Source organism: Cavia porcellus, unplaced genomic scaffold, assembly GCF_034190915.1.
Source record: "Cavia porcellus strain 051 isolate PalLab524CR breed Dunkin Hartley unplaced genomic scaffold, mCavPor4.1 scaffold_7, whole genome shotgun sequence".
NCBI lineage: Eukaryota > Metazoa > Chordata > Mammalia > Rodentia > Caviidae > Cavia > Cavia porcellus.
In genome coordinates this window covers 92788260-92799343 of record NW_026947490.1, presented here as the reverse complement: position 1 = coordinate 92799343, position 11084 = coordinate 92788260, and positions in this window count along the sequence as shown.

Sequence of the window (11084 nt, the reverse complement as noted above, 5' to 3'; positions counted from 1 at the left end):
ATGCCTATTAACTATTTATCGTTTGTCCTTCGTCTATAGCCTTCCTAGGCACTGGTAATTACCATCCTGTTCTCTTCTTAGAGATCGAGATTTTAGTCTCCAAACATAAGTGACAATGTGCAGTGTTTAACTTTCTGTGTCATAGTTCACTTAGCATAACATCCCCTGATTCCATCCATGTCATTGCAAATGACAGAATTTTATTCTTTTTCGTGGCTGAATAATACCACATGGTGCATGTGCACGTGCGTGTGTGTGTGAACATTTTCTCTCTGTTGTTTACTCCTTATCACATTTTCCTTATCCATTCCTCTGTCACAGGACAAGTTTGTCCCTTTGCTTGGCTACTATAACTAACGCTACGGTAATCACAAGAGGCCAGCTTTCTTTTTAACCTACTAGGGTCACTGCTTTTGGACATACACCTGTAGCAGGATCCCTGGATCATGTGCATTGTTTTATTTGTAGTTTAGGGAACTCCCACACTATTGTGCAGAATGGATGTACTAATTTACATTCCCAGCAAGATGAATTCTCCTGCCTCTGGTCCTCATCAGCAATCTTTAGTGGTTTTACCAATAGGCGTCTTTTATTTTTAAATTTCAGTTCCGTTGATTAGTGGTGGGTGTAAACCTGTTTGCTTCCTTCCTTCCGGGAAGTGGGTACGCATACATAGCACATCCTGATGCCTTCATCACCCCTCTCCCTTCCCTCCCGAACAGCTCCACCCACCTGATGGTCCCCCCATTTTTGTTTGTTGGTTTGTAGTACATAATGTTTACATTCCTTCTGCGGAGTTGGTACCTGTGCACAACGTATCCCACATACCAATTCCTTTACTTCATCACTGATCTCTCCCCTCCCTCTATTTTGAGGAGAATCTATCTCTTTATTTCCTACTATCTTTTTTTTTTACTTATTTATTTTTAGTTTGAGTTTCTCATATAAGAGAAATCAGGTGATATTTGAGCTTGAGCATCTGATTTATTTTACTTAACATCTTGGTCTGAAAGTGCATCCGTTTTCCTACAAATGACTCACGTTTATTGTTCTTTAAGGCAGAAGAGTATTCCATTATGTACAAATACCACATTTTCCTTATTCCCTGTTGATGGACACATGGGTTGCTTCTAGTATTTCGCTATCATGAATTGTGCTGCTATAAATGTGGGCATGTGTGCATCACTGTAATACTGTAAGGTGTCTTTAATTCCTTTGGGAAGATACCCAAAGGGAAGTAGATGGGTCAGATGGAATTTTAGTTTCAGGTTTTTGAGGAATCTCTACTAATTTTCATAGTGGTTGTGCTAGGCTACCCTCCACCGACAGTGTAGAAAGATTCCTTTTTCCCCACAGCCCTCCAGCATTGGTTATTATTTGATTTCTGGATGACAGCCATTCTTCCTGAGATGGAATGTCAGTTGTTTTAACCTGCCTTTCTCTGGTGACTGTGATGTTTCTTTATGTATTTACTGGCTATTTGTACTTCTGTGAAGTGTCACTTTGCTCGCTTTCACTCTTTTGTTTGGGCCTTTTACTTTGGGGGACCTGACCGGAGCCGCGGGAGACAGGAGACCAAACTCGAGCAGGATCAGCTCTCAAACTTTATTACGTACAGCGAACCGGACCTGACAAGGTCCGCCACCCTCAGTGTTGCTTCCTCTTCCGCCGTTGGGGGCAGGAACAACCTCTTATAAGGGGAAGCAGTATCCAATCACAGAGAAGCGTGCCTAACAAGCTGATAGGCTAGCGTCACGGGTAACTGGGCAGATATGACAATTTGGCGGGCTTGTTCAGGCCGGGAAGAACCCGGAAGCAGGAAATGGGCGCCATTCATAGGCGGCTTCCCACATCTCCCCCTTTTTTATTTATTAAAATAGGATGGTCTGTAGGTCCCTCCAAGGTGTCTATGACCTTGTTGCTGTTAGACACCTAGAAGTGGGCCTACCTTGTAGGCCGAGGCATGAGAGAATGTAGAGGTCTATACCCTGCTGTGCATCACCTTGTTTTGTGCATATCCTTGCGCCAGGACCATGCTCAAGGTGAGTGGTTCATTTTTTCGCAGGGCCAGGCATATGCGAACCGAACCTGGATGCATATAGACATTCATTCATGCCTTCCCCCCAACCTTTGAGGCGGATGGCACTGCAGTACCCTTGGTCTCGCATCTCAATGCCAATAATTTGACTCCAGAAGGGACCCCTGGCCTTATAGGCCGTGTATATCTGAGTGGAGCCTGTCTTAGGTTGACCGGGAGGGCTTTTCCCGTCTTACCCGTCATTGGCTTGCCCACTCAGCTCTTATAGCTGATGTTCTGCAATGTGAAGGAGATATGCGGCGGCCTGCTGGCCTGATGGGCCACCTGCTGCCATTTGCATGGCTGCCATAGCTGTGATCTTAACCTGCTGCTGAGTTTGTATGAGGCGATCTAACAAGCATTTAATAACCACAAGCCCCACTAGGAAGGTCACGGCAATCAGGATCCAAGTAGTCAGGTTGGGCCAGGAGAACTAGGAGGTGACGTGTTCCCACAAACTGGCTATAACACTGCCTAAAGTTGATAAATCGAACCTGACTGGACCTAGTTGGATACCGTCCATATTGTCAAGTTCCTGACCGACTATGAGGGACAAATTGTGAAACTTAGGTAGGTAGGTGTCTTGCAGCCAAGCTGTCATATTTTTAACAGTGTTGGTCAAATTTGTGCGAACAGGGGTGATTAATAGGAACCCACAGAATAGAAAAAGCTCCAAACCAGACATTTTAGTTTGTAGATGGTCTCGGGTGCTGAGCGTCGGTCCCAGAAGGGTCGAGTTGACTTGTGTCCGCGGGCTTATCCTCCTGTGCTTTATCAGGAACTGGTGGGGAGTTTACTGCTCGCGTCAATCTTTCCGGGACCCACAGCGGTTCGCAGCCTGGTTCCTGTGGGAAGACACAAACCGCACCTCGGGTCCAGCTAATCACTGGATCCGGGCCCATCCATTGTCCTGTAAGGACATCTTTCCATCTCACCAGCCCTTTGTCGGCCGGGGACGGGTTATTGTGCTCCATGGCAGGGGAATGATTATTGTGATTAAGATTTAAAAAATTTATGGTAAAGAGTGCCAATGATATTCTTCCTTTGGGCGTTAGGCCATGGCCTATTCCCTCCTTTTGTTTTTGTAAGACATCCTTGAGTGTCCGATGGGATCGCTCAATGATGCCTTGTCCTTGGGGGTTGTAAGGAATGCCATGTTTAAGAGTGACTTCCATTTGTTGACAAAATGTCATAAAAATTTTGCTGGTATAGGCAGGACCATTGTCTGTTTTTAGTATATTGGGCTTTCCCCAAGCAGCCCAGGCTGCCAGGCAATGATTAATAATGTGGGTGGCCCTTTCTCCGGGTTCTGCCGAGGCAAACATAACCTGGGAGGTGGTATCTACCGAAACATGAACATATTTAAGTTTTCCGAATTCTGGGATGTGTGTAACATCCATTTGCCAAATATGATTTGGGCGAAGTCCTCTTGGGTTAATGCCAATAGATTGTTGGGGTGAAGAGATCACACAAGCTGGGCAATACCGTACAATCTCTCGTGCTTGTGCTCTCGTGATGTTGAAGCGTGCCATGAGGGTGCGGGCATTAACATGGAACTGAGAGTGGAATTTTTGGGCTGCTTCCAGAGGGTTGGGAAAGGTGAAGACCCATATCGGGCGCGTGGCCGAGTCTGCCAAGGCATTGCCCTCCGCCAAGGGCCCAGGTAAATTAGTATGGGCTCTGATATGTGAGATGAACACTTTTGAGGTTCTATTCCATAGCTGATGTTGAATACCTAGGAATATGGAGGCTACCGTTGAAGAGGGTTTAATGGGACCCGCCGTCTCCAGAACTTGGAGAGCATTTACCACATACTTGGAGTCTGACAGGAGGTTAACGTCGCCTAGGAAGCGATGTAAGACTTCCTGTATTATCTGGAGCTCGACCACCTGGGGTTGGTCTGGAGTGAATTGGATAGTTTTTGGCTCTTGACCCATAACCACATATGCGCCTATGCCTGATTTGGAGCCATCCGTGAAGATTATTGGAGCTCCAGTTATGGGGTATGCGGATGTAACCTTGGGAAAAATCACAGGGTGTACTGTCCCTTGAAATGTACAACGGAGAATCGCCCAGGAATCTAGACATGTTGTTAAGGTCTCAATTTGTTCTCTTGTGTATGGTACATGTAGGGAGGAAGGAGGCACCCCAAAGTGTTGTATGGCTCGTGAGATGCCCTCTAGAGAAAGGGAAGCGACCGCGTCTGGATAATGGTCAATAGCCTTAGCAGGAGACATTTTTGGGTGGACCCAAAGCAAGGGTCCTTGCTGCCAAATGACAGCCGTAGGTTGTCTAGCTGTTTTGAGAATGCACAAGGCGAAGGTCTTTTCTGGATTAATACGCCTTAAGGCGGCCGTGGTCAGGGCCCGCTCTACTGCTTGTAGTGCCACTTCTGCCTCCGGTGTAAGTTCTCGGGATGAATTTAAGTCAGGGTCTCCCTTAAGTAAGTCAAACAGGGGTTTTAATTTGCTGTTAGGTAAGGCCAAGTACGGCCTGATCCAATTGATATCCCCAACTAATTTTTGCATGTCATGTAAACTTAGGATCGTATCACGCCGGATAACCAATTTTAATGGTGATACCTGAGAGGAAGTAATTTTTGTCCCTAAATATTGGGCTATCTCTGACCGCTGGATCTTGTCTGGGGCAATGTGCAGATTAGCGGCTCTAAGAGTAGAGACCAGCTGTCTAAGCATTTGCTCTAAGCTCGGGAGGTCCTTTCCTGATATTAGGATGTCGTCCATATAATGGAGGCATCTATTTTTTGGGAATTTATGTCTTATGGGCTCTATGACAGCGTCGACAAACAATTGGCACATAGTGGGACTGTTGGTCATCCCTTGGGGTAACATTATCCACTCATATCTAAGGTCTGGCTTTTCCTGATTGATAGTGGGCAAGGTAAAAGCGAAGCGAGGTGAATCATCTGGGTGAAGAGGGATGGAGAAAAAGCAATCTTTAAGATCGATGACATAGACCGGCCAATTTTGTGGGAGCGCTGATAGTGCAGGCATGCCTCTCTGAACCGCACCCAGGGGTTGCATCTGAGCATTGACTGCCCTCAGGTCATGGAGGAGCCGCCATTTTCCCGAGCGCTTTTTAATGACAAAAATAGGGGTATTCCAGGGGGAGGTTGATGGTCTGATATGTCCCGCCTGGAGTTGGTCCTGAATTAGCTCCAGAGCAGCTTCTGCCTTCTCCTTTGGTAGGGGCCACTGTTGAACCCACACAGGGGTGTCAGTTTTCCAAGTAATTTTTATGGGTTCAGGTGTGAGAAGGCTTTCAGTGACCCCTAGGAAAAACCCAGTCCTTTTTTGTCTTGTTTGGGGCTGCCTTGAATAGGCGAGGTTCGGCCTTGTAGGTGAACGCCTAGGCCCTTTCCAGGGATATACCCTTGTTTTAGCAACATGGAGTGAGCTTTTTGGGAGTAGATGTTAGTTAAGGTGATGCCCATGTCTGTCAAAATATCTTTTCCCCATAGAGATACGGGAAGCTGGAGTACGAAGGGACGGAAGTGACCAGAATGACCTTCCTTGTCGTGCCATGTCAGGAGCGAAGCACTCACCTTAGGGGCGTGGACAAACCCAAGCCCCTGTAGGCTCTGGGATGCCACATCTGTGGGCCAAGAGCTAGGCCAATCTTTTTGTGAAATGATTGAGCGATCTGCTCCAGTGTCAAGCAAGCCTTTAATGGGTCTGCCATTGATGTCAATGGTTAGCATAGGACGTTTTGCAACGTCAAATGTAAGCCTTCAAAGGTATCCCCGGAAGAGCCGAAGCCCTGAGCGCCTCGGGTCAGGTTTCTCGCGGGGAAGTTTTTATGAAGGCTTGGTAGAACCAACAGCTGGGCTATTTTATCTCCTTTATTAATGATAATCGTGCCTTGTAGGGCTTGAACCATAATTTTGATGGTGCCAGTGAAATCTGAGTCAATTACACCTGGGATGATTGTAAGGCCCCTGAGTGCCACCGAGGACCTCCCCAATAGAAGTCCGACCGTGTCTGGCGGAAGGGGATTTGGCAGGGAGGTTTCAACTAATTGTACTCCCATCTCAGGTGTTAATAGGAGGTCGGAGGTGGCACTGAGGTCCAGCCCTGCTGAGCCTGGGGTTGCCCGCCTAAAGGGACCTGGGGTGTTTGTGGTTGCTGGGGCTGGAACTGAAGGAAGGTTTGGGCCAGAGGGGGCCCCGCCTGCAGGAGGGGCCCCCTTCGGCCGTTTTTTGGCTGATTGTCTGGACGTCCTGAAAGCCTATTGCCATCTTTATCGAATATCGACCGGCACTCGGCTGCTGAATGATTACCTTTTTGGCATCTTGGGCATAATCCAGGGCCAGGGGCTCCTCCCTGCCCGATCTGTTTGTTGGGGCAATTACGCTTAATGTGTCCTAGTTGGCCACAGCCAAAGCAAGAAGTGTTGTTTCTATTTTTATTTCTATTGCCCCCTACCCGAGGCTTGCCTCCGTTGGCAGCGCCTTGAAGGGCAGCGACCATGGCGGCAACGAGCCCGTGATTAGTTACCGGGCCGCCCAGTTCACGGCACAGGCGTGTCCACTCTTCTAAAGACCTATTTTTGTTGGACCTTAGGACATCACGACACTCTTTAGTGCACTGTTCGAAAATCAGTTGTTTTATGAGAGGGTGAGCCACCTCAGTGTCTGGAAAAATTCTGTTAGCGGCCTCAAGCATGCGGGCCACGAAATCGGAGAAGGGCTCCCCCTGCTGTTGTAAAATTTTTGTGAGGTGGCCCGTATGCTCTCCCTTTCCAGCCAGCCGTCTCCAGGCCTGAAGGCCACAGCGACTGATTTGTTCATAAACCTGGCGAGGGTACTGGGTCTGATCTTCCTCGAAAGCTCCTCGCCCTAATAACATGTCTCTGTTCCAATCTCTTTGGCCATGTTCCCGGTTAGCCGTCGCCTGCTCTACGCAGAATTCCTCATTCCAAGACTTCCAATCTAAATACTGTCCGGGGGAAAGGCAGGCACGCGCCAGCTGGGTCCAATCTCCCGGAGTTAAATACAGGCCAGCCAATGCCTCTAAAAGCGCCATGGTAAATGGTGCATTGGGCCCATAAGCTGAAACTGCATCCTTGATAGCTTTAAGTTGTTTAATTTCTAAGGGCTCATAATATCCTCCTCCTCCCCTGCCTCCTACTTGTACCGGGAATGCATGGAGACCGGGACACTCAAAGGGAAGCCGCGACCATACCCTCTGGTGGAAGGAACGTCCTCCTCCTCCCCCAGAAGGGGGCGCAGGAGGTAACCCAGGAAATAGCTCTCCCTCTAACCAGGGCGGTGCCATGGATTGTGGGCGCCCTCCGGCGGCCACGGGTGGAGGTGGCAGCCCAGGGAGCAACTCCTCTTCCGGCCACGGTGGTGCAGTAGGGCCTGGCATCCTAAAGGGGGCGACCATGGGTCGCGAGCTTGCCAAGGAGCGGAAGGGCCTAAGTTCCTCCCTCGAAGCGGAGTAGCTCGGGCAGGGTGGTGTTTGGTTCCCCTTTTTATCTTCCTGAGCCCTAAGTTCCTTTTTTAACGGTGTAGGAGGGTCATGCTTAGCAAAGACGACCTCCTCTTCTGAGCCCTCCGAATCCAAATCAGAATCGGAGCCCTTGTGTTTCTCTGGAGGCCCAAAGTCAGGTGTGACTTCGGGCTCCTCCGAGCACTCGGATCGAGCTTTGTCAAGAGCCTGTCGGGCTGAGCAAAGCCCGGGGGTTTGTTTATCCGTCAGACAAGCCCTAATCAGTTCCCACAGGGGTAAAACCATGGGATCCAAGCATCCCTCTTCTCGGGCGCATCTAAGATCCCCTCCTAACTTCTCCCATGACGGGAGGGTTAGAGAGCCCGTGGGCCAAAACCAGGGGGCAATCTCATTAACACTATCCAGAAACCTCGAAAGGGTGACCCGGTTTATGTAGATGCCTCGGGTCTGCAGCAGGACTCTTAGGGAGTCAGCGAGGGGTTTGCGAGCAGCGTTGCCCACAATGGCGAAGCGAAAGCGAAACAAATGCAAGGGGAAAGAAAAAAAAAAGACCGGCGTCCACCCGTGTGGCGCTCAAAATCTGTTAGGTGCGTCCACCCAACCCAGGCGATTACTCACCTGTCCCGGGAACCGCTGTATCTCACGTAGCTGATCAGGGTGAAGAGAAGAGGTGCTCGGGGCCTTCCGTTGTTATTGAGCCGGGTTCTCCGTCGTACCGCAGGTGACAGCAGCCGCGCCCGCGCGTCGCTGAACCTTCCTCGTGTGGGCCACCAGATGACCGGAGCCGCGGGAGACAGGAGACCAAACTCGAGCAGGATCAGCTTTCAAACTTTATTACGTACAGCGAACCGGACCTGACAAGGTCCGCCACCCTCAGTGTTGCTTCCTCTTCCGCCGTTGGGGGCAGGAACAACCTCTTATAAGGGGAAGCAGTATCCAATCACAGAGAAGTGCGCCTAACAAGCTGATAGGCTAGCGTCACGGGTAACTGGGCAGATATGACAATTTGGCGGGCTTGTTCAGGCCGGGAAGAACCCGGAAGCAGGAAATGGGCGCCATTCATAGGCGGCTTCCCACAGGGACCCAATTTTTTGAGTTCTCTATGTAGTCTGGACCTGAGTCATCTGTCTGAGTACCTGTTCTAAATTCTGTCCCCGTTCTGTAGGCTGTCTTTTCTCTCCGTTAGTGATGTACCTTTTGCTATCGGGAAGCTTTTTAATTTGATTTGACTCCATTTGTTGATTCCTGGCCCTGTTTTCTGTGTCACTAGTGTTCTGTTCAGAAAGTCCTTGCATACACTTGTGACTTCAAGAGTTTTATTATTTGCTTTCCATTTCTTGTTTAACATTTAGTACTTTGACCCATTTGAGATTTTAATTTAGCACTCAGTGAGAGTCTCCTGCATATGACAGTCAATTTTTCCAACACTATTTATTAAAGAGACTATCTTTTGTCCAGGGTTTGTTTTGGGTCCCTTTATCAAAGACCAAATATTTGAATGTATCTGTGCTTGTGTAATATCTGTATGAAATGGGGTGCGGTGATATTTCACTGTAGTTGTCCTTGCATTTGCCTGATGGTTAGTGATGCTGAGTATTTTTTATATGTTTTACTTGTTGACAACTTGTATGTCTTCAAATGTCTTTTCAAACCATTTATCTATGTTAAAATTGGATTATTTGTCTTACTGCTGAGTTGCTGAAGATTTTAGTTTTAAAGTGTGATGATTTGATTGATAGCCATTAAACATTTTGATGGTACTCGAAGAGGTATTTTGATATTTTTATCTATTACACTTAAAATATCATGAGGAAATATTTAAATGTGTGCCTAATCATCCCTCTGGCCGTTGTGAGATCACAGGTGTCATACAGACCTGGTGTCTGGCAGAAAAGAATGCTCAGAATCCTTTTCGTACTCTGCATTGTGATTGGTGGATGATTTGGCTTCTTTTCAGGCTGCTGAGGCTGGGAAGGGACTGAGGAGAACTAACCAGCCACTAAATTCAGAATCACCGAGGAGGTCAGAGGAGCTGGGTTACTATCATCTCTCAGAAAGCACATAAAGCTTTAAACTTTTTCAGTCTCGTTTTTTGTGACAGAGATTTTGAACATAAAAACCCCACAAATTCATGCTGTTGACAATGATTACAGCATGACTGGGGGATGGGATAAATGCCAACATTTCTTGAATCAATTTGGAGATTGTGATCCTGCAGCCTTCTGCAGTCACTGCAGATGATTAGTGTAGATTTTCTCCATTTATGATTGTATTATTGGAAGAGGTGAAGGGATTTCAATATAACAGCTGACAAAAAGGAATGTTAAACTCACTACAAATTCTGAGGAGTGACAAATTTCCACAGGGCTGTGAGGCTTACTTCTGAGTCTTCCAGCAATGCATATAATCATTTTCAGAGATTTTTCTCGTGTGACATTTCGACTCAAATTAATCCTGTGATTTTTGTTGATTTAAAAATAGCTCATGAAATCTCTTCGTGGCCATCATGCATGTGATGTATGTTAGAATGAATGTCTTGGTATCGATGGTTTTTCCTCAAGTCATTTTTGGTGTAGAATAATGTTCTTTGTGCAAAATAGCTACAACTTCTTAGGCTACTACATTGAGGTAGATTCTTTTCAACTTTGTTGTAGAATTATCAAATTATAAGTCAGTATTTTAGGTGAAATTTGTACCAAGTGGAAATAAGCAATAGTGTTAAACAAACATGAAAAAAAAGTAAAGCGTATTCACTATTCTATTAAATCTTACTTAAAATTTCTTATAAAGAAGCCGTTTCTGGATCTTAGAACATTTATCTGCAGAGTCAAAGGAACCACTAGGTGTCGCTCTAAGACAGCCTCCTAAAAACAACCAGCAAATTGCTTTATCGTCTTGAGATTTCATTGGTCATTATAATTTCCTTAAAAATGCTAGGATTAAATTCCAGGCTTATAAAATTAGCCCTAAAGAGTATCATGATCATCTATCAAAATATGAATTGCATACACACTCGTACCGTCCTCCTTGCTTCTGAGATGCCTTGCAAATGAAAACCAAATGTAAAATCCTATGAAATACCAATACCTGCCATTCGTTTAAAACCAAAATAACCAGTCTGAATCCACTCAACGCAGTCTGTTTTTTGGGCGGAGGGGCATATATTAAGCAGACTGTAATAGCTGATTTGTTTGTTAGTTACTGGCATTCCTGAATTAAAGAATTGCTCTAGCTGTCAGAGGATTGAAATCTTTGCTGTAGCTCGGTCAATTTAAATCCTCTCAGGCACTGCCTTTTGAAGACAGTACTTTTTGGATCTGGGTGTACGGCTTATTTACTCACTCTCTGCTAGAGTTCTGTGACCAGTCTGATACTTGGTGACACGTGGCACACCCATGAAACGAATTTTCTTGGTTCATTCATGTTTCTCCATCATTGGAAATGACGGAGCTGTGTGGTCTGGAAATTTAAACCAACAGTTGCATAAGCCAGGACTTGGCTATTAGACATGCTGTGATACAAACGTGGGGTGA